Source organism: Bos taurus, chromosome 11 (genome assembly GCF_002263795.3).
Source record: "Bos taurus isolate L1 Dominette 01449 registration number 42190680 breed Hereford chromosome 11, ARS-UCD2.0, whole genome shotgun sequence".
In the NCBI taxonomy this organism is placed as follows: Eukaryota; Metazoa; Chordata; class Mammalia; order Artiodactyla; family Bovidae; genus Bos; species Bos taurus.
Genome location: NC_037338.1, coordinates 74570930 through 74595945, shown reverse-complemented (window position 1 = coordinate 74595945; position 25016 = coordinate 74570930). Strand labels below are relative to the sequence as shown.

Below are 25016 nucleotides of genomic sequence, written 5' to 3'. Positions count from 1 at the left end.
TACCACCAAGAGTAAGGAGTTGAACATACAGTGGTTGCTAAGAAACAGAAACTGAGGGGAGCTTTTGGTGGTCTTAAAGGGTGGAGAGACTGCTGGACTTCAGGATTACAAGACATCTAGGGCTTGAATGACCAAGATCCTAAAGAGAATATAAGCACAGAAAAGGAGAGCCAAAAGTCTGAACCATGTTTCCACCAGAAGTTTTTGCAGATTGCTAAACTGCATAAGCCAATAGGCAGAAAAGTTGAACCACAGGTGGCTACTGAGAAGTTGAGAAGCTAAGCAGAATTTTCAGCAGTTTCATGGTACTAAAGAGATAGAAGAATCCTGGTAGATATCCTAGGCTTTCAGTTGAGATCTATAAATAACTATATTGTAACAGTAGGCATAAACCGGAGAAGACCAGGTCTTTTAATTTTTTTAATTGAATTATATGTAGTTCATGTATAATACATTATACAGGAGTATAATATAGTGATTCACAATTTTTAAAGGTTATACTCCCTTTATAGTTTATAACATATTGGCTATATTCCCTGTGTTGTACAGTATATCTGTTTTTTAATATATTTATTTATTTGTTTGGGTGTGCTGGGTCTTCGCTACTACTGGATCTGGTTGCCTGACCAGGGATTGAACTCATGTCCCCTTCATTGGGAGCACAGAATCTTAACCATTAGGCCACCAGGAAAGTCCCAATATTTGTATATTTTTTGAACAATTATTTATTTATTTTATTTCATTTTTGGTTGTTCTGGGTCTTTGTTGCTGCACATAGGTTTTCTCTAATTGTAGCGAGCGAGGGCTACCCTTTATTGCAGTGTGCGGACTTCTCATTGCAGTAGCTTCTTTTGTTGCAGAGCTCAGGCTCTGGGTGTGCAGACTTCAGTAGTTGCAACATTCAGGCTCAGTAGTTGTGACTCTTGGGTTCTAGAGCTTGGGCTCAGTAGTGGTGGCACACGGGCATGGTTGCTCTGCATAGTGTGGAATCCTCCTAGACCAGAGATTGAACCTGAACAGGGGACACTTCAACGTGTCTGCTGAAGTGGCAGGTGGATTCTTATCCACTGTACCACTAGGAAAGTCCCAGCTGTAGTAGTTTGTGCCTCTTAAATCTCTGCCCCTCCCCACTTCCCTCTCTCTACTTATAACCACTTATTTGTTCTCTATATATGTATCTACTTTTTTGTTATATTCAGTAGTTTTATTTTTTAAATTCCACATATAAGTGATGTTATACAGTATTTGTCTTCCTATGTCTTGACTTATTTCACTTAGCATAGTGCCCTCCAAGTCCATCCATGTTACAAATGGCAAAATTTCATTCGTTTTTATGGCTAAGTAGTATTCCATAGTGTGTTGAGTGTATGTGTGTATATATATCTATATCACATCTTCTTTATTCATTTGTCTGTTGCTAGACACTGAGGTTGTTTCCATATCTTGGCTATTGTAAATAATGCTGCTGTAACCATTGGGTGCATGTTCATAGGTCTTAATATGATTGAAAATTGTCTTCAGATTAGCTTAATGTCTGATTAAATGGAATTAGGTCCCATTACCAACCAGAAAAGGCAGAAAAAAGGCAGAGGAACCAGAGACCAAATTGCCAACATCTGCTGGATCATTGAAAAAGCAAGAGAGTTCCAGAAAAACATCTATTTCTGCTTTATTGACTATGCCAAAACCTTTGACTGTGTGGATCACAACAAACTGTGAACAATTCTGAAAGAAATGGGAATACCAGACCACCTGACCTGCCTCTTGAGAAACCTATATGCAGGTCAGAAAGCAACAGTTAGAACTGGACGTGGAACGACAGACTGGCTCCAAATAGGAAAAGGAGTACGTCAAGGCTGTATATTTTCACCCTGCTTATTTAACTTCTATGCAGAGTACATCATGAGAAACACTGGACTGGAGGAAGCACAAGCTGGAATCAAGATTGCCGGGAGAAATATCAATAACCTCAGATATGCAGATGACACCACCCTTATGGCAGAAAGTGAAGAGGAACTCAAAAGCCTCTTGATGAAAGTGAAAGAGGAGAGTGAAAAAGTTGGCTTAAAGCTCAACATTCAGAAAACGAAGATCATGGCATCCAGTCCCATCAGTTCATGGGAAATAGATGGGGAAACAGTGGAAACAGTGTCAGACTTTATTTTTTTGGGCTCCCAAATCACTACAGATGGTGACTGCAGCCATGAAATGAAAAGACGCTTACTCCTTGGAAGGAAAGTTATGACCAACCTAGATAGCATATGCAAAAGCAGAGACATTACTTTGCCAACAAAGATCCGTCTAGTCAAGGCTATGATTTTTCCTGTGGTCATGTATGGATGTGAGAGTTGGACTGTGAAGAAAGCTGAGCACCGAAGAATTGATGCTTTTGAACTGTGGTGTTGGAGAAGACTCTTGAGAGTCCCTTGGACTGCAAGGAGATCCAACCAATCCATTCTAAAGGAAATCAGCCCTAGGTGTTCTTTGGAAGGAATGATGCTAAAGCTGAAACTCCAGTACTTTAGCCACCTCATGCGAAGGGTTGACTAATTGGAAAGGACTGTGATGCTTGGAGGGGTTGAGGGCAGGAGGAGAAGGGGACGACAGAGGATGAGATGGCTGGATGGCATCACTGACTCAATGGACTTGAGTCTGAGTGAACTCCAGGAGTTGGTGATGGACAGGGAGGCCTGGCGTGCTGCAATTCATGGGGTCACAAAGAGCCGGATACAACTGAGCGACTGAACTGAACCAACCAGAAACTAAAGAAGATCTATTGAAAAATATATCAGACACAACCTCTACAATTTTTATTATGCAATATCTGACATTCAGTCTCCAGATTCCAGCCATGCCAAGAGTTACGAACAAGAGAAAAACACATATATAACCACAGATAATCAGATGTGGACTTCGGTGCCACTTCCTTCATCCCTCTTTTGTTTCAGACTAGAAATCTGTCATTTGAATTGTTTTTTTTTTTTTTTTCCTGTAGGTAAAGCATTGTTTCTCTCTGGCTATTTTCATTGTATTTTCCTTGTCCTTAGTTTTCAGAAGCTTAACTATAAACTCTCTGGGTATGGATTACTTTGAGCTTATCCTGTTTAGGATTCACTTAGTTTCTATAAACTTGTGTGTTTTTCTAAGCTTGAGAAGTTATAAGCTTTTGTTTCTTAGTGAACTTTTTTAGTCTTACCCTTTCTTCTCTCTTTTTGGGACTCCGAAGACATGGGATATAAGTCTTTTGTTGTAGTTCCACAGGGCCCCAAGGGTATGTTTTATTTTATTTTTCAGTGTTTTCCTGCTATTGTTTGGATTGGGTAGTTTCTTCTGTTCTATCATCCAGTTCAGTGATTCTTCCCTCTGTCCTCTCCATTCTACTGTTGTTCTCATCTGTTGAGTTTTTTATTTCAGTTATTGCATGTTTTCAGTTCTGAAATTTTTTTTGGTGTTTTTTTTCCTTAGTTGAGATTCCATGTTTATTTGTTTCATGCATGTGCATAGTTGCTCTCGGAGACATTTTTGTAATGTCCACTTCAAACATTATGTCAGTAGTGGGGCCATCAGGATTTTAATCCAGAATCTGCTTCTCAGTAACTTTATGAAGCTGGGCAACCTCTTGGGTTTTAATCTCTAATCTAATCTCTGTATTCCTTGCATTTCATCAGTGTAAAATGGGACTAATGACAGTAATTAGTAACTGCTTCACAGAATTATGGTAAGGGTACAGTTAATATGTATAATATGTTTATAGCATTAGCTAGGCACATAGTATTAATATATGTTCAATAAATATTGTGTGTGTGTGTAGTTCCAAAGTCATGTCCAACTCTTTGTGACCCCATGGACTGTAGCCTGCCAAGCTCCTCTCTCCATGGGATTTCCCAGGCAACAATACTGGAGTGGGTTGCCATTTCCTTTTCCAAAGGATCTTCCCGACCTAGGGATCCAACTCAGGTCTCTTGCATTGGCAGGCAGATTCTTTACCACTGTGATGCCAGGACTTCCATCATCTTGGTAACTGGTGTCTGTGGATTGTCTTTTTTCATTCATTTTGACATACTCCTTGTTGTGATAAGAGTTATGAGATTTCTTGTTATGATGAATGATTTTTATTTGATACCTGGACATTTTGGATATTATGTTCTGAGACACTGGATCTTATTTAAGCGTTCTGATTTAGCTGGCTTTTTCTGGCACTGCTCCAGCATGGGAAGTAGGGGAGTGCTCTGCCACATTTCTTCCTAGTGGGAATATAAGTCCAAGTTTCTCACTCTGCCTTTGTTGACTCTCAAGTTTGTGGGAGATTCCTCACTACTGCTGCTCAGAGACGGGAGGTCTGGCCTCCCCTGACTTCCCCAGCTGGGAGGGGCTGGTATGCCTCAGCCCTGTTCCCCACATGCCCTCCACAGGGGCCTTTTTACTGTTGGACAGTGGCAGAAGGCCCGACTCCACTAGGCCTCTTCTGACACCAGCCTGTCCTAAGGAAAGAGAAGTACACCTTCTTACTGCCAGGTGGACACCCAAGCTCTCCCTGTGGTCTTCACTGACACCAGCAGGAAGAAGGTCTCATTGTCACTTGGTAAGGACCAACTCCCAAATGGCCTTCTCTGACACCATGTGGTAGGGAGTGTGGGGTACCTTGTTACAGCTTGGAAAAGGTAGAAGCCTAGGTTCTCCACTTGACCTTTGCTGGTAGAGCTTGGTCACAGTTTTGTTCTGTGAGGTTTGTCTGGGTATAACAGCTTTTTGTCTAGATTGGCTCTTTCCTGATCTTTTGGCTGGGGAGAACAGGATTTTTTAATTTGGTTGATTGTTTTGATTGGGCCTGTTGATGTTTCTAGGTTGCGAGCTTAGTCAGCACCAAGTCTAGAGCACACATGGCATAAAAGAAAATCCATGGAGCTCACCACCATGCTGTTTCCTTTAGATCCGGTGTGTCCTAACTGATCCACCTTCTTCTCTCCACCTTTAAACTCTACTTATGTTTGTTACGTCAATATTTGTTGTCCAGAACTTTTTAGTTTTACTTAGTGGGAAGAACAGGGAAAATATATCTATTCTATCTTCCCCGAAGTGGAAGTCCTTAAGTACTTTAAATTCAATATTAATTGTTTAATTTTCAGTATAATTAAAGTACCTTTTAGTCTGTTTGCCATCTGTTGACTGGGTAGAATTTTATCAGTGTGCCTCACTTTTAGAGCTTTAAAATTTTTTTAATGAAAGTATGACTTATCATCTAGAAATGGAAGTTTTAGAATTAATCTTTTAGTCTTAATTATTTTGGAGGAAAAGCAACAATTTTCTATATCCCATTTTATTAAAAATATATACGTAAAATCTCTGGTTTTTGTTTGCTTAAAGATGAAGTCCCAAGAAGGCTTATGTATTATTTATGTATATCTTAAGAAATAAAGAATACTACTTTGAATATATTAAATTTATTTACTACCACTACCACCCCCACTTCCATTTTCTTAGTAGATTACATTAATTTCATACAGTTGATCCAGATAGCTACAACTGACTGTTTAATTATTTTCCTGATTTCAGGTTCTCTTTACAACTACATCAGAGATTGATTTAATACACTAATAAATCACTAAATACTGCTCTGAGGGGTTTAGAAATAAGTTGGGTAAGTTTAATATCATCTTAAATACTACCTGGATTTTTCTAGTGAATTCCTGATTTGGACCTGTTATGCGCCTGGCATCAAGCTGGACACATTGAGTGGGGAGAGTGTTCTCACTTTGATTTTCCTCTTTGCTTATGGAACTTCTCAGTTTTCTTTTGGATCGGGAACCCCTTGGAAGGTTTGCATAAAGCTGTTGTCACTTTTCACAAACATGCACAGATATCAGAGTGTGTGAGGACCTTCTGACATCCCCCAGAGTTCACAGGCCTTGGGTCAAGTGTCTGCTCTATAGATTTTAAGACACTTTTACATGCTTTATTGCTCTTTCATTAATAAATATCACAACAGCCCTGAGAATTAGTGGCTTGTATTCATATTTAATAATGAAGAAACCGGTGCTCAAAGTGGTGTGTGACTTATCCAGTCATGTAGCTATGAAATGCAAGTCTAGAATTGAAGGCTTTCTAAATTGTGACAGTTTCTCAGGGGGGCATCAGTGTTTTCTAAGGTTCTTGGTACTTACTGTCAAATTGCTTCCTAATAAGGGAGAGTTATCTTTTCCTCACTGTCAGGAAATGAGCATGCCTTTTCACCACATTATCACATTGAGTTTTTCCCCACACCATTGTTTCTTAAACTGATATGTACATGGGATATATATTTATTTTCAGATTCTTTTCCATTATATGTTATTACATGACATTAAATACTGTTCCTATATCAGTCCTATATAGTAGGTTCTTGGTTTTTATTTTATATATAGTAATGTGTATCTGTTAATCCCAGACTCCTAATTTATCCACCTCCCCTACCATGCTATACCCTCTGGTAATCATAAATTTGTTTTCTGTGTCTGCAAATCTCTCTTTTTCAATAATAAGCTCGTTTATTATTCTGTTTTTAAATACGCTCGTATAATTTTTTTTACATTGATATGCTATTTGTCTTTCTCCGACTTCACTTAGTATGATAATCTCTAGGTTCATCCATGTTGCTGCAAATGGCATTATTTTATTCTTTTTATGGCTGAGTAGTATTCCATTGTATCTGTGTGCTGCATCTTCTTTATCCATTCCTCTGTTGATGGACATTTCTGTTGCTTTCATGTCTTGGCTGTTGTAAAAGGTGCTGCAGTGAACATTGGGGTGCATGTATCTTTTTGAATTAGAGGTTTGTCCATAAGTGGAATTGCAGGATCATATGGTAATATGGAACCTTTACCATATGGAACCATTTTGCCTTTTTGCATTTCTTGTTTTGGGGATGGTCTCGATCCCTGCCTCCTGTACAATTCACAAACCTCCATCCATAGTTCTTCAGGCACTCTATCAGATCTAATCCCTTGAATCTATTTATCACTTCCACTGTATAATCCTAAGGGATTTGATTTAGGTCATACCTGGATGGTCTAGTGGTTTTCCCTACTCTCTTCAATTTAAGTCTGAATTTGGCAATAAGTTCATGATCTGAGCCACAGTCAGCTCCCGATCTTGTTTTTGCTAACTGTATAGAGCTTCTCCATCTTTGGCTGCAAAGAATATAATCAATCTGATTTTGGTATTGACCATCTGGTGATGTCCATGTGTAGAGTCTTCTCTTGTGTTGTTGGAAGAAGGTGTTTACTATGACCATTGTGTTCTCTTGGCAACTCTGTTAGCCTTGGCCCTGCTTACTCCAAGGCCAAATTTGCCTGTTACTCCAGGTATCGCTTGACTTCCTACTTTTGCATTCCAGTCCCCTGTAATGAAAAGGGCATCTGTTTTGCGTGTTAGTTCTAGAAGGTCTTGTAGGTTTTCATAGAACTGTTCAACTTCAGCTTCTTCAGCATTATTGGTCAGGGCATAGACTTGGATTACTGTGATATTGAATGGTTTGCCTTGGAAATGAACAGAGATCATTCTGTCATTTTTGAGATTGCATCCAAGTACTGCATTTCAGACTGTTTTGTTGACTCTGAGGGCCACACCATTTCTTCTAAGGGATTCTTACCCACAGTAGTAGATACAATGGTCATCTGAGTTAAATTCACCCATTCCAGTCCATTTTAGTTCACTGATTCCTAGAATGTCAACGTTCACTCTTGCCATCTCCTGTTTGACCACTTCCGTTTTGCCTTGATGCATGAACCTAACATTCCAGGTTCCTGTGCAATATTGCTCTTTACAACATCGGACTGGAAAAGGTCAGTTTTCATTCCAGTCCCAAAGAAAGGCAATCTAAAGAATGTTCAAACTACCACACAATTGCACTCATCTCACATGCTATCAAAGTAATGCTCAAACTTCTCCAAGCCAGCCTTCAACAGTACGTGAACCGTGAACTTCCAGATGTTCAAGCTGGACTTAGAAAAGGCAGAGGAACCAGAGATCAAATTGCCAATATCTGTTGGATCATTGAAAAAGCAAGAGAGTTCCAGAAAAACATCTGCTGCTGCTTTATTGACTATGCCAAAGCCTGTGTGGATCACAACAAACTGTGGAAGAATTCTTAAAGAGATAGGAATACCAGACCACCTGACCTGCTTCCTGAGAAATCTGTATGCAGGTCAAGAAGCAAGAGTTAGAACTGGACATGGAACAACAGACAAGTTCCATATTGGGAAAGTAGTATGTCAAAGTTGTATATTGTCACCCTGCTTATTTAACTTATATGCAGAGTACATCATGAGAAATGCTGGACTGGATGAAGCACAAGCTGGAATCAAGATTGCAAGGAGAAATATCAATAACCTGAGATACGCAGATGACACCACACTTATGACAGAAAGCGAAGAAGAACTAAAGAGCCTCTTGATGAAAGTGATAGAGAAGAGTGAAAAAATTGACTTACAACTCAACATTCAGAAAACTAAGATCATGGCATCCGGTCCCATCACTTCATGGGAAATAGATGGAGAAACGGTGGAAACAGTGACAGACTTCATTTTTGGGGGGGCTCCAAAATCGCTGCAGATGGTGACTGCAGCCGTGAAATTAAAAGATGGTTGCTCCTTGGAAGGAAAGTTATGACCAACCTAGATAGCATATTAAAAAGCAGACACATTACTTTGCCAACAAAGGTCTGTCTAGTTAAGGCTATGGTTTTTCCAGTAGTCATGTATGGATGTGAGAGTTGGACTATAAAGAAAGCTGAGCACTGAAGAATTGATGCTTTTGAACTGTGGTGTTAGAGAAGACTCTTGAGAGTTCCTTGAACAGCAAGGACATCCAACCAGTCCATCCTAAAGGAAATCAGTCCTTTACATTCATTGCAAGGACTGATGCTGAAGCTGAAACTCCCAATACTTTGGCTACCTGGTGCGAAGAACCGACTCATTTGAAAAGACCCTGATGCTGGGAAAGATTGAAGTCAGGAGGAGAAGGGGATAATAGAGGATGAGATGGTTGGATGGCATCACCAACTGAATGGACATGAGTGTGAGTAAACTCTGTGAGTTGGTGATGGATAGGGAGGCCTGGCGTGCTGCAGTCCATGACGTCACAGAGAGTCAGACACAACTGTGTGAACTAAACTGATGGTAATTCTATTTTTAGTTCTTTGGTAGTAGTAGTGAAAGTCACTCAGTCGTGTCCGACTCTTGGGACACCAGGGGCTGTAGCCAACTAGGCTTCTCTGTCCATGGGATTCTCCAGGCAAGAATACTGGAGTGGGTTGCCATTTCCTTCTATAGGGGATCTTCCCGACCCAGGAATCGAACCCAGGTCGCTGCATTGCAGGCAGATTCTTTACCGACTGAGCTATGAGGGAAGCCCTTGTAGTTAGTTCTTTAATGAACCTCTATACTCTTCTCCATAGTTGCTACACCAGTTTACATTTCCAGTAACAGTGTAGGAAGGTTCCCTTGTCTCCACACCCTCTCCAGCATTTGTTATTTGTAGACGTTCTGATGATGGCTATTCTGACTGGTGTGGGGTGATACCTCACTGTAGTTTTAATTTGCGCTTCTCTAATAATTAGCAGTATTGAGCATCTTTTCTTGTGCCTGTTGATCATCTGCATAAATATTTTTTGTTTAATCTTTCAGAATTTTATAATGATGCTATATAGAAATCTAACTTTTTTCTTCTAAATTAGGTAATTCATTTGGGTAGCTTTTATTGAATGTTTCTTTGGTTACTGTTTGAAGTCTGCCTTTATCATATAAAAAACTCCCATATATTATATATGTGTTTGTCTGTATAATGTTCCTTTAATCTCATTCTGTATTGCTATGTGTTTATCATACTCTTTTAATGTTATATTATTGAAAGTAGCTTTTGAGTTTTCTCCTATTAGACTTTCAAAAATGTTTGTCTTGATTTGGGGGGAAACTAGTATCTCTTTATTATCTATACTTATGCACCTTAGTGGAATCTTCTCTGTCTCTGTATTCTTGGGGACTTTCCTTATGTTCTCTGGCTCCCAAGAGTCTTTCCCTGGCTTTCTCACTAGAACGTGGAGTTTTCTTTCTCTCAGTAGTGGTGCCTGTCCCCGTCCCCACTGCCCCCCGCCCGCCACGCTTCAGTGTTGCACAGTTACACCCCACCTAGCCCTCCTCGATAAAAGGAATAACGGGGAAAAAAGGAGAAGTGAGGCTGCCTTCCCCAACCCCAATAGTCTTCATGCCACCCTGGCTCCTTTTTCTAGTTTCTTAGGAGATTGGAGCCAGTTTTCTCTTAGGCTTTTAAGTTTCCCTCCTCCCTTGTACAGCTTTATGACTTGGACTGGCTTCAGAGCGGGTCAGCAGAGAAAAAAAAGAAAAGGAGCTGGGAACTCCCCATCCCAAACATTTACACTTTCCAGCTTGCAGAAGCCCCTTTTATTCCAGTGAGAAAAGGAGTTTCTCTTATAGTTGTTGCTGTGTGCACCTGCTGTGTAATGCTGGGACTCGACCCACCCTCATGTCAAAGTGGTAAACAAGAAAGGATTTTTAAAATAGCGTGGACTCACCGCCAGATTGATTGTTCTTCACATTTTGACTTCCCTCCCCAGTTTGCCTGCCATTGTTTATTTTTCAGAGTTCTCAGGTAACTGCTTTTAGGATTCTCTCCAGAGTTTTTTTTTTTTTTTTTTAACTAATTGTAATCAGCGGGAGAGATATAATGGGCTTTTACTCCATCTTGGCCTTCACTGAAAGTCAAGATATTTCATTTTGAAAATAATTTTTGTTTTTATTTTCTAAAAATTCTTTTTTTTTCCTTGGTTACCACATTTTATGACAGTTTTCTTATTTTATGGATATACTGTACTGAATCCCTCTGAAGATACCAGTTAAAGTTAAGAACATTTTATTTCTTTTCGTTGCCTTACTTTCCTTTTTATGGGTCTTTGTGCCTTTGCTTTTTCACCTTAGTGCCTCTTTTAGTTTTTATTAAGTAGCTGATGATTCTTGGCTTGTTGTTGTTTAGTTGCTCAGCCATGTCCGACTCTTTGCGACACCAAGGACTGCAGCACACCAGGTTTCCTTGTCCGTCACTATCTCCCAGGGTTTGCTCAAACTCATCTCTGTTGAGTTGATGATGCCATCCAACCATCTAATCCTCTGTCACCCCCTTCTCCAGCCGTCAATCTTTCCCAGCATCAGGGTCTTTTCTAGTGAGTCTGCTCTTCACATCAGGTGGCCAAAGTATTGGAGCTTCACCTTCAGCATTAGTCCTTCCAATGAATATTCAGGGTTGATTTCCTTTGTGATTGACTGGTTACGTGTCCCTGCAGTCCAGGGTACTCTCAAGAGTCTTCACCACCACCACAGTTTGAAAGCATCAGTTCTTGGCTATTCTTCTTTTTTTTTTTTTTATTCAATTTTAATTTTAAAAAAATTATACATGTGTTCCCCATCCTGAACCCTCGCTATTCTTCTTTATAGTATTTTTAAATGAAGGTCTAAACCAGTGTTTGTCCAACTTTAGTACATGTAATGGTCACTTGGGGACTAAGTTTAAATGCAGATTCCTAGCCTTATTCTCAAAACATCTGATTCAATGTGTTTTGGTGGAGCATCTAAACAGTTTAGATAATTCTGATGCTGGTAACATCTTGGTAACTGGTATAATTCTGTAAAGCTCAGTTCTTCTCTCCAGAGAATTGTATTCTCCACTGAGTATTATCACTGACCACATAACTCTGCAAGTTGGTTTCCCACTTGCTGTGGTAAATGGGATGTAGAGTTCCTTTTTTCTTTTTTTTGCAGTTGCAAAGACAAACTTCTGCTGTAAGTGAAAGTGAAAGTTGCTCAGTTATGTCCAACTCTTTGCAACCACATGGCCTATACAGTCCATGGAATTCTCCAGGCCAGAATACTGGAGTGGGTAGCCTTTCCCTTCTCCAGTGGATCTTCCTAACCCAGGGATTGACCCAGGTCTCTCACATCGCAGGAGAATTCTTTACCAGCTGAGCCACAAGGGAAGCCAAGAATATTGGAGTGGGTAGCCTATCCCTTCTCCAGGGGATCTTTCTGACCCAGGAATTGAATGAACCAGGGTCTCCTGCAGATTCTTTGTAGGTGGATTCTTTACCAACTGAGCTATGAGGGAAGCCTCTGCTATAAGGAAGGGATTTATCTACAAGGAGAGTTCTGATTAGTTCTGCGTTGTCGTCCCTCGATCACAGTCTATTGCGATTGTCCCTAACCTGCTATTATCTCCAACTCAAAGTTCATACTATAAGTCCTCTGACAAAGACTTTAGACCCACAGTAAATGCTGTGGTCAGCATTTACCATTTATCATCAGAGTTTTTATTGGTTATCTTTGGTGATTTTTCACTTAGTTGTTCTGTGGCTTGACATGAGGTGTTTGGGGAGAAGAAGAAGTGGATACTCAGTCTGCCATCTTGAACTGGAAATCCATTGTTACTTTTAAAGTGATGTTGATTTCTAGTATGCCAAGAAGTGTTTCTTTTGAATTCTTACATAAAACAAACATCATAAAATCTGTAGCAGGATCATAACTTAATTCCTACTAAGTCAGGTATATGAAGAAAATACAGCTTCTTTATTTTTCTAAAAGCCCTGTCTTCCTTTTGATGAACCCTGGGTACTGGGTAACTGGAGGAAGAGTACCAGTGTTATTCCAAGCTGGTAAACTAAGTCATATCTAGTAATTTAAACTGATCTCTTTGGATATTTCAGTCTCTGTTTGGATACTAGTCATTCAGGTATCATCTCTTTGCCCTCGCTTTCCCACAATGGAATCTTAATGGATGCTTGTGTGACCTTGTAGTCATGGAAGGATACCAGAACCATCAAGTCCATGTGCTGTTTTCTCTGTTTCTTACTGGTCTCTCCTTTAAAGTAACTGGTCAGGCTGTTTCCTGGAATTGTGACTACTGTGGTGCTACCAGCACTGTCCTAGAGTATTCTTCAGATGTCTGAAGCTGACGTTTACAACTAATGTTACCACAAGATCTGTTCTCTTGGTTCCCAGGATCTATTGCCATTTGCTCAGGTGTCATGGATAACCTGAGGTCTGGTTTGGGATTCCCATCGGCTCACTAGCCAGGTGGTCTCTTTTCCAGGCCTCTGCTGTGGAGCCGCTTTGCCCCTGTTACAGGGACCTCTTCTGGCAAACTTAAAATCACCATCTTAAGTTACCTTTCTGCACTAGTTTAGAGCACCTAGGAATTTCCCAGAGCCTTTCATGGCACACAGAAGAAAAAGGAGACCCCAGAGCAGGTGTCACACCCTTCCTCTATCGGATTGGGCTTCTGTGCATATGCTCTGGTGTGGCTCACTCCAACTTGTTCTAGGTGTGTATGTGGTGTATGTGCCCGGTCCCTCAGTTGTGTTCGACTCTTTGGCCCCTCCCTTCTGGCCCCCTTGGACTATAGCCTTCAGTCTCATCTGACCGTGGAATTTCCCAGGCAAGAATACTGGAGAGGGTTGCCATTTCCTTCTCCGGGGGATCTTCCTGACCCAGGGCTCAAACTCACATCTCTTGTGTCTCCTGCATGTGCTGACAGGTTGTTTACCACTGGCGCTACCTGGGGAGCCGAGGGTGTGTATGAGGGGAGAATAATGGCTTGGTGGGGGTGGGCAGTGGGGGTACACAGGATGTTTCTGGAAGGTGGTGACTTTCCACTTACTCAACAAGAAGCAGAGCAGAAACCATTCTAACTCCCAGATTTCCTCAATCTTTCACACATTCCTTTCCTTTTGCAGCCTCGACCTGTATTGGGTAAAGGAAGTACTGGTCTAATCACTTGCTTCTCCTGTCTCAGTCTTAATGTCTTTATCCCACAGTCCTTTGGCCAGAATCATGATTTGTTTTTGTTTTTGTTTTTTTGGCTATGCTGAATCTTCGTTTCTGTGAAGGCTTTCTCTAGTTGCCTTGAGTCGGGGGCTACTCTCTAGCTGCAGTACACGGACTTCTCATTGCAGTGGTTCTCTTGTTAGGGAGCACAGGCTCTAGGGCATGCAGGCTTCGGGAGTTGTGACACGTGGGCTCAGTAGTTTCAGCTCTGGGCCTCTAGAGCACAGGCTCAATAGTTACAGCCCATGGGCTTAGTTACTCTGCAGCACGTGGGGTCTTCCTGGGGTCGAACCCGTGTCTCCTCCATTGGCAGGTAGATTCTTCACTGAGCCACCAGGGAAGCCCCAGAATCGGGAATTTGAGGCTTTAATTTGTAGTCTCTCGGTTTTATCCTCCTACCTTAGGTAGTAGGCATTATGTTCTAGCTATCATGAGCAAAAGGGATATCTGCTCTCCAAAGTGAAAGAAACTGCACTCTTGAGTCTTTCAAGCTTGGTCAGAAAACATTAGTGTAAAAAAAATGTCTTTCTTTGGGAAAACCAGACCTTCAAGACTTATCTTGCTGCAAAATCCTTTCTTTAACTCAAAAGGCAAATGTTAAATATTTATCTAAACTTCTCCAAGGAAGTGGTTGCTACTTGTAGAACAGTAGAAAAGTTAGTAGAAGGAAATGCAAATAGGAGAAAATATAACTGTTTTCCTGATCATTAAGGTATATCTACCCTTATTACTCTTCTTTTTCAAAGTTTCCTTGTTTTTCCTTTTACATTTACTCTTTTACCCTTTTATTGTGGTATAGATTCTTATATGATTATATTTCTAAAACATACTTTAGTTTTTATTTGATTTATATTAAGCCTGTAGTTTTTGGATCAGTTTGTATCTTAATAATAGTTTTCCCAAACAGGAAAATAATCTGTTTATATCTTTTCCTATCTTTAAAAAAAATTTATCAGTAAGGTTTTGTAAAATTTTGAAACATGACTTTAAAATACAGAGCTAATATTCTTTTTTACATGATTTTTTTTCTTTCTGTTTTTGTGTGTGTGTAAGAAAGCAAAATCCAGTTTGCAACTCGGTGCTTCTGCTTTGTGGCTCTTTCCTGTGTGTTCCCATGGTACTTGTTTATTTGTTTTTTCTAAAATTCCTCAGATTTGTATTTACTTGGGTGGATCAGGTCAAGGGCAGGGACTCAGGTAGTGCTTATCTTTATTTGCCTTAGTGCCTAACAAATTCCTGCTCCTAAGAGGCTTGGGGGAATTAGCACTTCCTGTACTCCTTCCCGGATTTATTTTTCTCCATAGTACTTACTGTATTCTAACAGACTACATTATTTACTTGTTTTATTTATCATCTCTCTCCTCTCACTAAATTTTAAGTGCCACCATGGCAGGGATTTTTAACTGTTTTGCCTACTACTGTATTTCTAACACCTAGAAGAGTACCTGGAACAGAGGTGACCAGTGATTATTTGTGGAATGATTAACTAATGAATTGTTCATATTTAGATACTTGCCTGAATTATACCGTATGATCCATAAAATATGATAGGTATAAATGCTGATATGGAAAAAATTTATGTATCATAAAACTGTAGAGTTCAAAAGCTAGGAAAACCTTAATATCATCTAATCTGTCTCATTTTGGGAAATGACCCAAAGGTGAAATGACTTGATTTAAGCCCAGGCTCAGTTATTTCTAGAGATGGAACAAGAATTGAGAACTCTTGAGTAAAATTTAATAGTTAATACTGATATTTGGATATGTGGTAGGAAAGATGTGTGATTATGGGTAAGAAAAACGAATCAGAAATTAGGTATATGTAGGCAAATGACCTGATCTCCCAGGCATCAGATTCCTCCTCTGCAACCAAGAATAATTCTACCTTTCTTATAAATCATTCTGAGTCATATATGAGACAAAGCATATTAACTTAAGAATGCACATTGCCTGGCACTTGGTGAAGGCTCAGTGAAGGTGGCTCCCATTATTACTATTTGGAATATTTTTCTTGATATCCCAGTAAATACCATTTAGGTTTTAATTTTTCATTAATAGCACATTAACAGAATTTGCAATTGTGTATTTAATGTCTCTCTTCTCTGTTAGATGTTAAGTTTCATAAAGGCATCTTTATTGTGATGTATCCAGTTGTCTTATACAATGCCTGAAACATGATAGACACTGCATATTTATGAATTAATTAACTTGAGAAGGTTGCTAAGAAGTTTGAAAAGAGAAACATTTGATGAAAACCTTTTGACTAATGAAAGTTAAGAAGAATAAGTTGGGCAGCTTTATATTAAAGCTATAGGTACCTTCTTAGTCTCAAATACTTGTAAGGAACCTTATGCTTTTAATTTGTTTTTCCCAAGTAAACTGCTCTGCTGGAAAGCAAATTCACTGACTTCCTGGCAAGGATATTAGTTGAGTTTATAAGATACTGTTCATTGTAAAGGACTAAATCAGCTTTGGGGGACCACTCTTCATAAGATAAACTGATCCATTGAGGTACTCGATCTGTGGGGCTAAGCGATTAAGCACCTCAATAGCAGTCTTGAGGCCGTTGTCCAGCCATCAGTCTATCTATCTCTTGTTACTTTACCTAGCTTCATTTAATGAAAATCAGGAAAACTGTTTTTCTCCTCAAATTGCTATCCCCTCCTACTTTTTTTGTACTGTTTTGAAGCAGTAACCATGGTTACTAGTAAGCTCCTTGGAGCTTAGAAAACATTAGTCAGTTTCACAGCTGGAGGTAGAGTGATCTAGATAAAAGCAGAAGAAAAAAGCTGACTGTGGTTTTTTTCCTTCTCTTGGAACTGAGTTCTTTCAATGGGGAGCACTTCACATAAAGTGAAATGTTCTTTATTCCCACCAGTATGACCATGTTTTCATTTAAATTAACAGTAGGCTAGCACCTGGCTCCTTTTTAGAGTCAGGAAAGGGAGATAATGCTACCACTCACCTGCCCTCCACCTGAATCTCCTCCCTCTCTACCCTCTTCTCTCTCTTCTCTATTTCTTTACACCTCCCCCGGGCCAGTAGTGAGTGAAGTAATACTGACATTTGAGGCCCAGATGGATAAGGTTATGAAGTTGCAGCTTTGGATTAACGGGGTGGGTAAGGGGAGGAGTGAAGGAGCACTAAAATCTTGGTATAATGGTAAAGTGAAAGTCGCTCGGTTGTGTCCGACTCTTCGCCACCTCATGGACTATACAGTCCATGGGATTCTCCGGGCCAGGATACTGGAGTGGGTAGCCTTTCCCTTCTCCACGGGATCTTCCCAACCCAGAGATCAAACCCAGGTCTCCTGCATTGCAGGCGGATTCTTTACCAGCTGACCCACAAGGAAAGCTCAAGAATATTGAAGTGGGTAGCCTATCCCTTCTCCAGCGGTATAGTGTTCAGTTCAGTTCAGTCCCTCAGTCGTGTCCCACTCTTTGCGACCCCATGAATCGCAGCATGCCAGGCCTCCCTGTCCATCACCAACTCCCGGAGTTCACTCAAACTCATGTCCATCGAGTTGGTGATGCCATCCAGCCGTCTCATTCTCTGTCCTCCCCTTCTCCTCCTGCCCCCAATCCCTCCTAGCATCAGGGTCTTTTCCAATGAGTCAACTCTTCGCATGAGGTGGTCAAAGTATTGGAGTTTCAGCTTCAGCATCAGTCCTTCCAATGAACACCCAGGACTGATCTCCTTTAGAACGGACTGGTTGGATCTCCTTGCAGTCCAAGGGACTCTCAAGAGTCTTCTCCAACACCACAGTTCAAAAGCATCAATTCTTCGGCACTGAGCTTTCTTCACAGTCCAACTCTTATATCCATACATGACCACTGGAAAAACCATAGCCTTGACTAGATGGACCTTTGTTGGCAAAGTAATGTCTCTGCTTTTCAATATATTATCTAGGTTGGTCATAACTTTCCTTCTAAGGAGTAAGCGTCTTTTAATTTCATGGCTACAGTCACCATCTGCAGTGATTTTGGAGCCCCCAAAAAATAAAGTCTGACACTGTTTCCACTGTTTCCCCATCTATTTCCCATGAAGTGATGGGACCGGGTGCCATGATCTTTGTTTTCTGAATGTTGAGCTTTAAGCCAACTTTTTACCAGGAGCATATTTGGCAGGACCAAGGACCACCTCTTGTGAGAGGGCCAGAATAAGTGATTTCTAGAAGTAAATTTTGAGGGATGGTGGTATTCAGAAGAGAAAGGAAATCTATATTTATTAAGCATCTAGTATGCACATCTGGAGCTTCCCAGGTGGTACAGTAGTAAAGAATCCACCTGCCAATGCAGGAGACCCAAGAGACACGGGTTCAGTCCCTGAATTGGGAAGATCCCCTGGAGTAGAAACTGAACTAAGGAAATGGCAACCAATTCCAGTATTCTTACCTGGCAATCTCATGGACAGAGGGGCCTGGCGGGCTATAGTCCATGGGATTGCAGAGTCGAACACAACTGAGTGTGCATGTGCACACATGCACACACGTGTGCGCACACACACACACACACACACACACACACGAAGTACCTGCATAGTACTTTCTACTGTATTATGCTGTCTCTTACTCTAGGCTGTGAAAGGACTCTGAAAAATTTAGAATAGCTGATTTATACCATCTTGTTTCTTGGTGTGATCTAGATCAGGAGTTGGCAGACTACAGTCTGTGAGCCAGATCCTGCCTACAGTCTGTTTTCAGTAAAGTTTTATTAGAACATAGCCACCATGCCCATTCATTTTTGTGTAGTCTATGATTGCTTCTATACGTTGAAGGCAGAATTGAGTACTTGCTATCCTGTACAGAGACTGGATAGCCTGTAAAACCTGATGTATTGCTGTCTGGCCTTTTATAGAAAAATCTGCTAACCCCTGATCTAGATGAGCTGGATCAGTTCTTCTTGGACCAGGTACAGGAAGGGTTATATTGGGAGAAAACACACTCATAGGCTGCACTCCTGTGGACATTAGAATAGCGGCATCTTGAAGGGACGATGCTGGGGATTTGGATAAAACTGGTGGGCTTTCTGGCCATTTTTAGTCATAAGCCCAAACCTAACTTGTGAGAGGAAACTTTAAATGTGATCTTTGTATTTTGTTTTTGACATTTCTTTACCATCTTCTGTTCCTACATACATAGCTGTAGTCTCAAATGAACTTAACTCCAATTCTGTTTCCTACACTTCCATAAACGTAAACTTAACTATTTTAATTGGAAATGAACTTGGAGATCATGTGCTCCGATATCCTTATTTTACAGACTCCAGAAACTGAGTTCCTAAGAAGTTATCTTATACCTGATGTCACAAAAGCAGGTTAGTTGCAAATCCTGGGAATAAAGCTCTGATTTTTTTTACTAATTTCCTGCTGTCTTGCATAAAGGAATTTACATATGAAGTCTACCCTCACCCATTTATTTATCTGCAGCTCCAAGAAATCTTCTTAGAAATCTAAAGAAACAACCAAAGAGGAGAGAAGTGCTAAATCTAGATTCTAATTTAACTCTGCTACTGGTTATCATTTTTAGTAAGTGTACCAATCTTTGATAAACAGAAGACTCTAGAAGATAAATTAGGCTTGTAAGGATGACTGTAAATTAAGTTCCAGATATTTGCTGGGAAATATACAAGTTATTCAAGTAAACACAGTAATTCCTCAGTAATTTGTAAATAAAACATTGTAGAAGCAAGAATCCCTATTGCTATAAGTGGAGTATGTAATTGTGTTTAAATGTTTTTCTTTTGTGAATTGTACAAACTGTAATTTATAATAAAAGTTTTAATTTATGACTTCATAATCTAATGAAAAAATCTTCCTTAAGAAAATTAAATATTGTTTAACTAAAAACACAAAAAGAAATATGCCAGAAATTGTAGCCATTTTACTTTTATATTCCTGATAGGGATATTGCCATAACAACTGGAGCAGAGTCATTACGTATTTTCCTTAAATTCAGTACTGGAAAAACCTCTCCCTTTATTGCATCAGAAAATAATAAAAGAATTTCTTCTTGCTGGTTCCCCAGGGACCCATTTTAGACAGGAGAAATCCTAACAGCAGCATGCACACACACACAAAAATCTACATTGGAACCTCTGCTGTAAGAGCAGATATTAGTATCCTTTTGGCTTATTCTGAAGATGATTTGTAAAACCTTAACACCAATATTAGATGCATGTATTTAATTAATCTTTACAGAATTGTATAATTGTTTCTTTTTCCCCTCTGTGTGCTAAGTCTGGCCCCTCTACTTTCTTTCTTTTTACATTGGAAAAGTTAATTTTTTCTCTTAGCAATGTAAAATAATGAGCAAATTCAAGTTGCAGCTTAATAGACTTAACCTATCTTAATTATAAATTATAATGTGATGAAACCATTAAACTCAAAATACATGACTGCTATTTAATCTTTCAGAAATTTAAGCCATTTTAGCAATTAAATATTTGTATTTCATTTGTATATTTATTGGAGGCCTATCTCCAAATGGATTGTCCAAATAAAAAATCAAAAGGAACACCTATTTGTTTAAATTTGGAATTCCTAAGTAAATATTTTTGTTACAGTTGGTTCATTAGAATTGAGATTGAGATATAATCATAAGGGTGTCAGTTAATCTGGAACGCTTGATTTACCAGCATAGCTTAATTATCTAAGCTAGTCGTTTTCAGTTCTTCAAAACCAGGTTTCTCTTTGATAGTCATAGAAGTAATTGATTCCTCTTTGCTATTACTTGAAATTTAAAGTAAATTTCATTTGTTAAAAAAAACCCAAAAGATTTAGGTACAAAGTGCTTTTTTCCCCCTCCAAACTTGGTAACATGTCCCCAGTTTACTGAATTCTATATAAATTTACAGAACAGAAATTTATAATATGTGTTCCTTGCACCACTTCAGAGGGTCATTAAACTTTCTGATACTAAAAAAAAAAAAAAACTTTCTGATACTATATACAAAGTTTTGTCCTTGTTAAAATTATTTTGAGGTAAAGTGTCTGGCTTTTTATTGAAGTCTCAAAGCTGTCTATCACCCAAAGTCAAAAAGCATTTTTTAATAAGGCTTCTAGAAGCTTCTTGCCTTCCAAAGGAATAGTGAAGGTAAATTTGCTTTGCTTTCTGTAGAATCTTGGCATGACCAACTTCAATTTTTCGTAGGTGAGGAAATGGAAGCTCCTAGAAGTTAAGTGACTTACTCAAGGATATTGTAGTTAAATCCTTGTTTAATTAACATGGGTTCCCCTAGGGCTCTTGTGGCATCCTAATAGATTTCTTAGGACTTTTTTAACCTTCCAGCTTAGGCACAAAGGTTGTTGAACTTTCAACTTGGCAGCAAGATATTTGAATACAAATGTTTTTTGTATTTTATAGGTGCAATAGAGATCTCTCATAATTTGCTCCAGGTGTTTCATGAAACATTAGCATGATACTCTTTATGTAGTTTCTTAGAGGATCTGTATATGGAGGGCCTCTAAAGTCCCAAAGGAAAATCTCTGAGTCTTCATAAAAAAGCAGTGCTCATATGAAAATATAGGAGCAAGGTCATGAGAGACTCCAGACTAAGAAATCTCAGGCCTGTGAACATTTTGTTCATTCATTTAACATTTTGTTCATTCATTCATGTTTATTATGTGCACACTATGGGACTATAGGTTTAACTAGTTGATAAAGAATACTTGTGATAAAATATGAGATCGTGTTCATTTAATAATACCACCAGTTTAATTAATGTTAGAAGATGCTTTCCTTTATAATTACTAACCCAAAGAAAAAAATACTGTACAATGATATTGACAGGCATTTTATATAATGGTCATTAATACACCAATCTGATAGAGTCGTGAAATATTATAAATTCTCAGACTACTGGTAATTAAGGAGATCTCCTTGTTTAAATATAAGACCAATCCAGGGGGAGAAAAAAGATTTTGTTTCGTTTACCATGTTACACTATCTGATAAAGATTTAACTATTATTCTTAAGTTAATTTTTTAATGTTTAAATTTAGTGGTCATATTTTACATTGTGAACATAGATCCTGAATTTTTATGTTTCTTGGTAATATATGGTAGTGTAGTTGTAAGTGTGAAAAAAGTGTGTGGCAAATTAATTGGAAGTATCCTTAAATAAACTTAAATTTCAGTCACTCTTCATGTATACTTAAGGTGCTTTCAAAATAAGGATTTTATGATTTAATAGGCATTTCAAAGATCGAAAGACTAATCCCATTTTACAATGTTTATTTTACATAGTATGCTTGAGATTTATGAACTGTGAGATTTGTGTGTCTTTCCAATTTGAGTTAATCAGTTTGGCCTTTTAAACTGGGAAAAGATTCTTCAACATTCTAAATCTTACTCTTAAGATTCCTTAGCCAGTTCTTACAAAGGAATCACTCCAGAGGAATAGTAACAATGTAGTATTTATATTGTGCTTGTTTTCACATTCTGTTCTTTTAAAATGTTTTTACTTTATTTCTGTATTTTTAAGGTATATAATTGGTTTCCAAGGGTGACTCTTATGATGAATGATATTTTCATTAATAGGCAGTTAAGATTCAATTGATGTAGGAGCTTCAGTTAATGTATGAGTCCCTTCCCTGTGCTCCATGAATAGTATCTTGAGCTCATAACCTTATAATATTTATTATTTTATTTTAATTATTTGTTTCTTCATCTAGACCACACCAACTCCCAAGTCCTTGAGAAGAGGAATCTAGGTCAACTTTGAATCTTCAGAATGTATGATAGCACGCAGCAGACAGTATATGTTTTAAATGAATAAATTGAGGGACTACACACATTACAGAGAGTCATCTGCTTTATTCAGAGTCTCCTGATTTAAATGTTAATGTCATGGAAAAAAACCCAAACAAACAAACCCTTCACAGTGACATCTAGACTGGTGTTTGACTGTATATCTGGACACTGTGGCTTAGCCAAGTTGACACATAAAATTAACCATATAGGTACCACGTAAGTAATTTCAGTGGGGGAAGAAGATTCCTTAGTATTTTGATAAATTAGCTATAAAAATTGAAATTAGTGTAAGAAATATCAAATTAAAATTAAAAGGAAACATGCATGGCTGTGGTTGCTGCTGTTGCTGCTATGTCGCTTCAGTCATGTCTGACTCTGTGCCACCCCATAGACGGCAGCCCATCAGGCTGCCCCGTCCCTGGGATTCTCCAGGCAAGAACACTGGAGGGGGTTGCCATTTCCTTCTCCAATGCATGAAAGTGAAAAGTGAAAGTGAAGTCGCTCAGTCGTGTCCAAGTCTTAGCGACCCCATGAATCGCAGGAGTAGGGTGCCATTGCCTTCTGCGATTGCTGTGGCTAGGAATATATTTGTATAATAGAATTTTTATGTCAGTGCAGCATGAGAAAACAAAGCATATGAACAAGTATAACGTAATACATAATAGAAAATGTTCAAGAAACAATGATCAAAATGGGGTTGAAGGCAAGTATTCTTAAAAAATAGAAATTTTGATCAAATTTTGAAGAAAGTATCAGTCCAGTTCAGTTCGGTCGCTCAGTCGTGTCCAACTCTTTGCGACCCCATGAATCGCAGCACGCCAGGCCACCCTGTCCATCACCAACTCCTGGAGTTCACCCAAACTCTTGTCCATCGAGTCAGTGATGCCATCCAGCCATCTCATCCTCTGTCATCCCCTTCTCCTCCTGCCCCCAATCCTTCCCAGCATCAGAGCCTTTTCCAATGAGTCAGCTCTTCACATGAGGTGACCAAAGTATTGGAGTTTCAGCTTTAGCATCAATGCTTCCAAAGAACACCCAGCACTGATTTCCTTTAGAATGGATTGGTTGGATCTCCTTGCAGTCCAAGGGGCTCTCAAGAGTCTTCTCCAACACCACAGTTCAAAAGCATCAATTCTTCAGTGTTCAGCTTTCTTCACAGTCCAACTTTCACATCCATACATGACCACAGGAAAAACCATAGCCTTGACTAGACGGACCTTTGTTGGCAAAGTAATATCTCTGCTTTTCAATACGCTGTCTAGGTTGGTCATAACTTTCCTTCCAAGGAATAAGTGTCTTTTAATTTCATGGCTGCAGTCACCATCTACAGTGATTTTGGAGCCCCCCAAAATAAAATCTGACACTGTTTCCCCATCTATTTCTCATGAAGTGATGGGACCAGATGCCATGATCTTAGTTTTCTAAATGTTGAGCTTTAAGCCAACATTTTTACTCTCCTCTTTCACTTTCATGAAGACGCTTTTTAGTTCCTCTTCACTTTCTGCCATAGGGTGGTGTCATCTGCATATCTGAGGTTATTGATATTTCTCCCAGCAGTCTTGATTCCAGCTTGTGCTTCTTCCAGACCAGCATTTCTCATGATGTACTCTGCATAGAAGTTAAATAAGCAGAGTGACAATATACAGCCTTGATGTACTCCTTTTCCTATTTGGAGCCTGTCTGTTGTTCCATGTCCAGTTCTAACTGTTGCTTCCTGACCTGCATATAGGTTTCTCAAGAGGCAGGTCAGGTGGTCTGGTATTCCTATCTCTTTCAGAATTTTCCACAGTTTATTGTGATCCACACAGTCAAAGGCTTTGGCATAGTCAATAAAGCAGAAATAGATCTTTTTCTGGAACTCTCGTGCTTTTTCCATGATCCAGCAGATGTTGGCAATTTGATCTCTGGTTCCTCTGCCTTTTCTGAAACCAGCTTGAACATCTGGAAGTTCACAGTTCACATACTTCTGAAGCCTGGCTTGGAGAATTTTGAGCATTACATTACTAGCGTGTGAGATGAGTGCAATTCTGCGGTAGTTTGAGCATTCTTTGGCATTGCCTTTCTTTGGGATTGGAATGAAAACTGACCTTTTCCAGTCCTGTGGCTACTGCTGAGTTTTCCAAATTTGCTGGCATATTGAGTGCAGCACTTTCACAGCATCATCTTTCAGGATTTGAAATATCTCCACTGGAATTCCATCACCTCCACTAGCTTTATTCATAGTGATGCTTCCTAAGGCCCACTTGACTTCACATTCCAGGATGTCTGGCTCTAGATGAGTGATCACACCATCGTGATTATCTTGGTTGTGAAGATCTTTTTTGTATTGTTCTTCTGTGTATTCTTGCCACCTCTTTTTAATATCTTCTGCTTCTGTTAGGTCCATACCATTTCTGTCCT

The 25016-nt window shown here is 39.3% G+C and overlaps 1 protein-coding gene across 11 annotated transcripts in view; it reads left to right on the top strand.

The window, feature by feature from the left end:
* NCOA1 (nuclear receptor coactivator 1) overlaps positions 1-25016 on the top strand; it is a 219034-nt gene that overhangs the window by 70767 nt on the left and 123251 nt on the right. For 2 of the 11 annotated variants that reach the window (XM_024998760.2, XM_024998759.2), the window contains exon 3: positions 19126-19180. The exons of the other annotated variants lie outside the window; for them this stretch is intronic. The gene's annotated coding sequence lies outside the window, so the exon portion shown is untranslated. The remainder of the gene's footprint in view (positions 1-19125; positions 19181-25016) is intronic. 11 annotated transcript variants of the gene reach the window in all.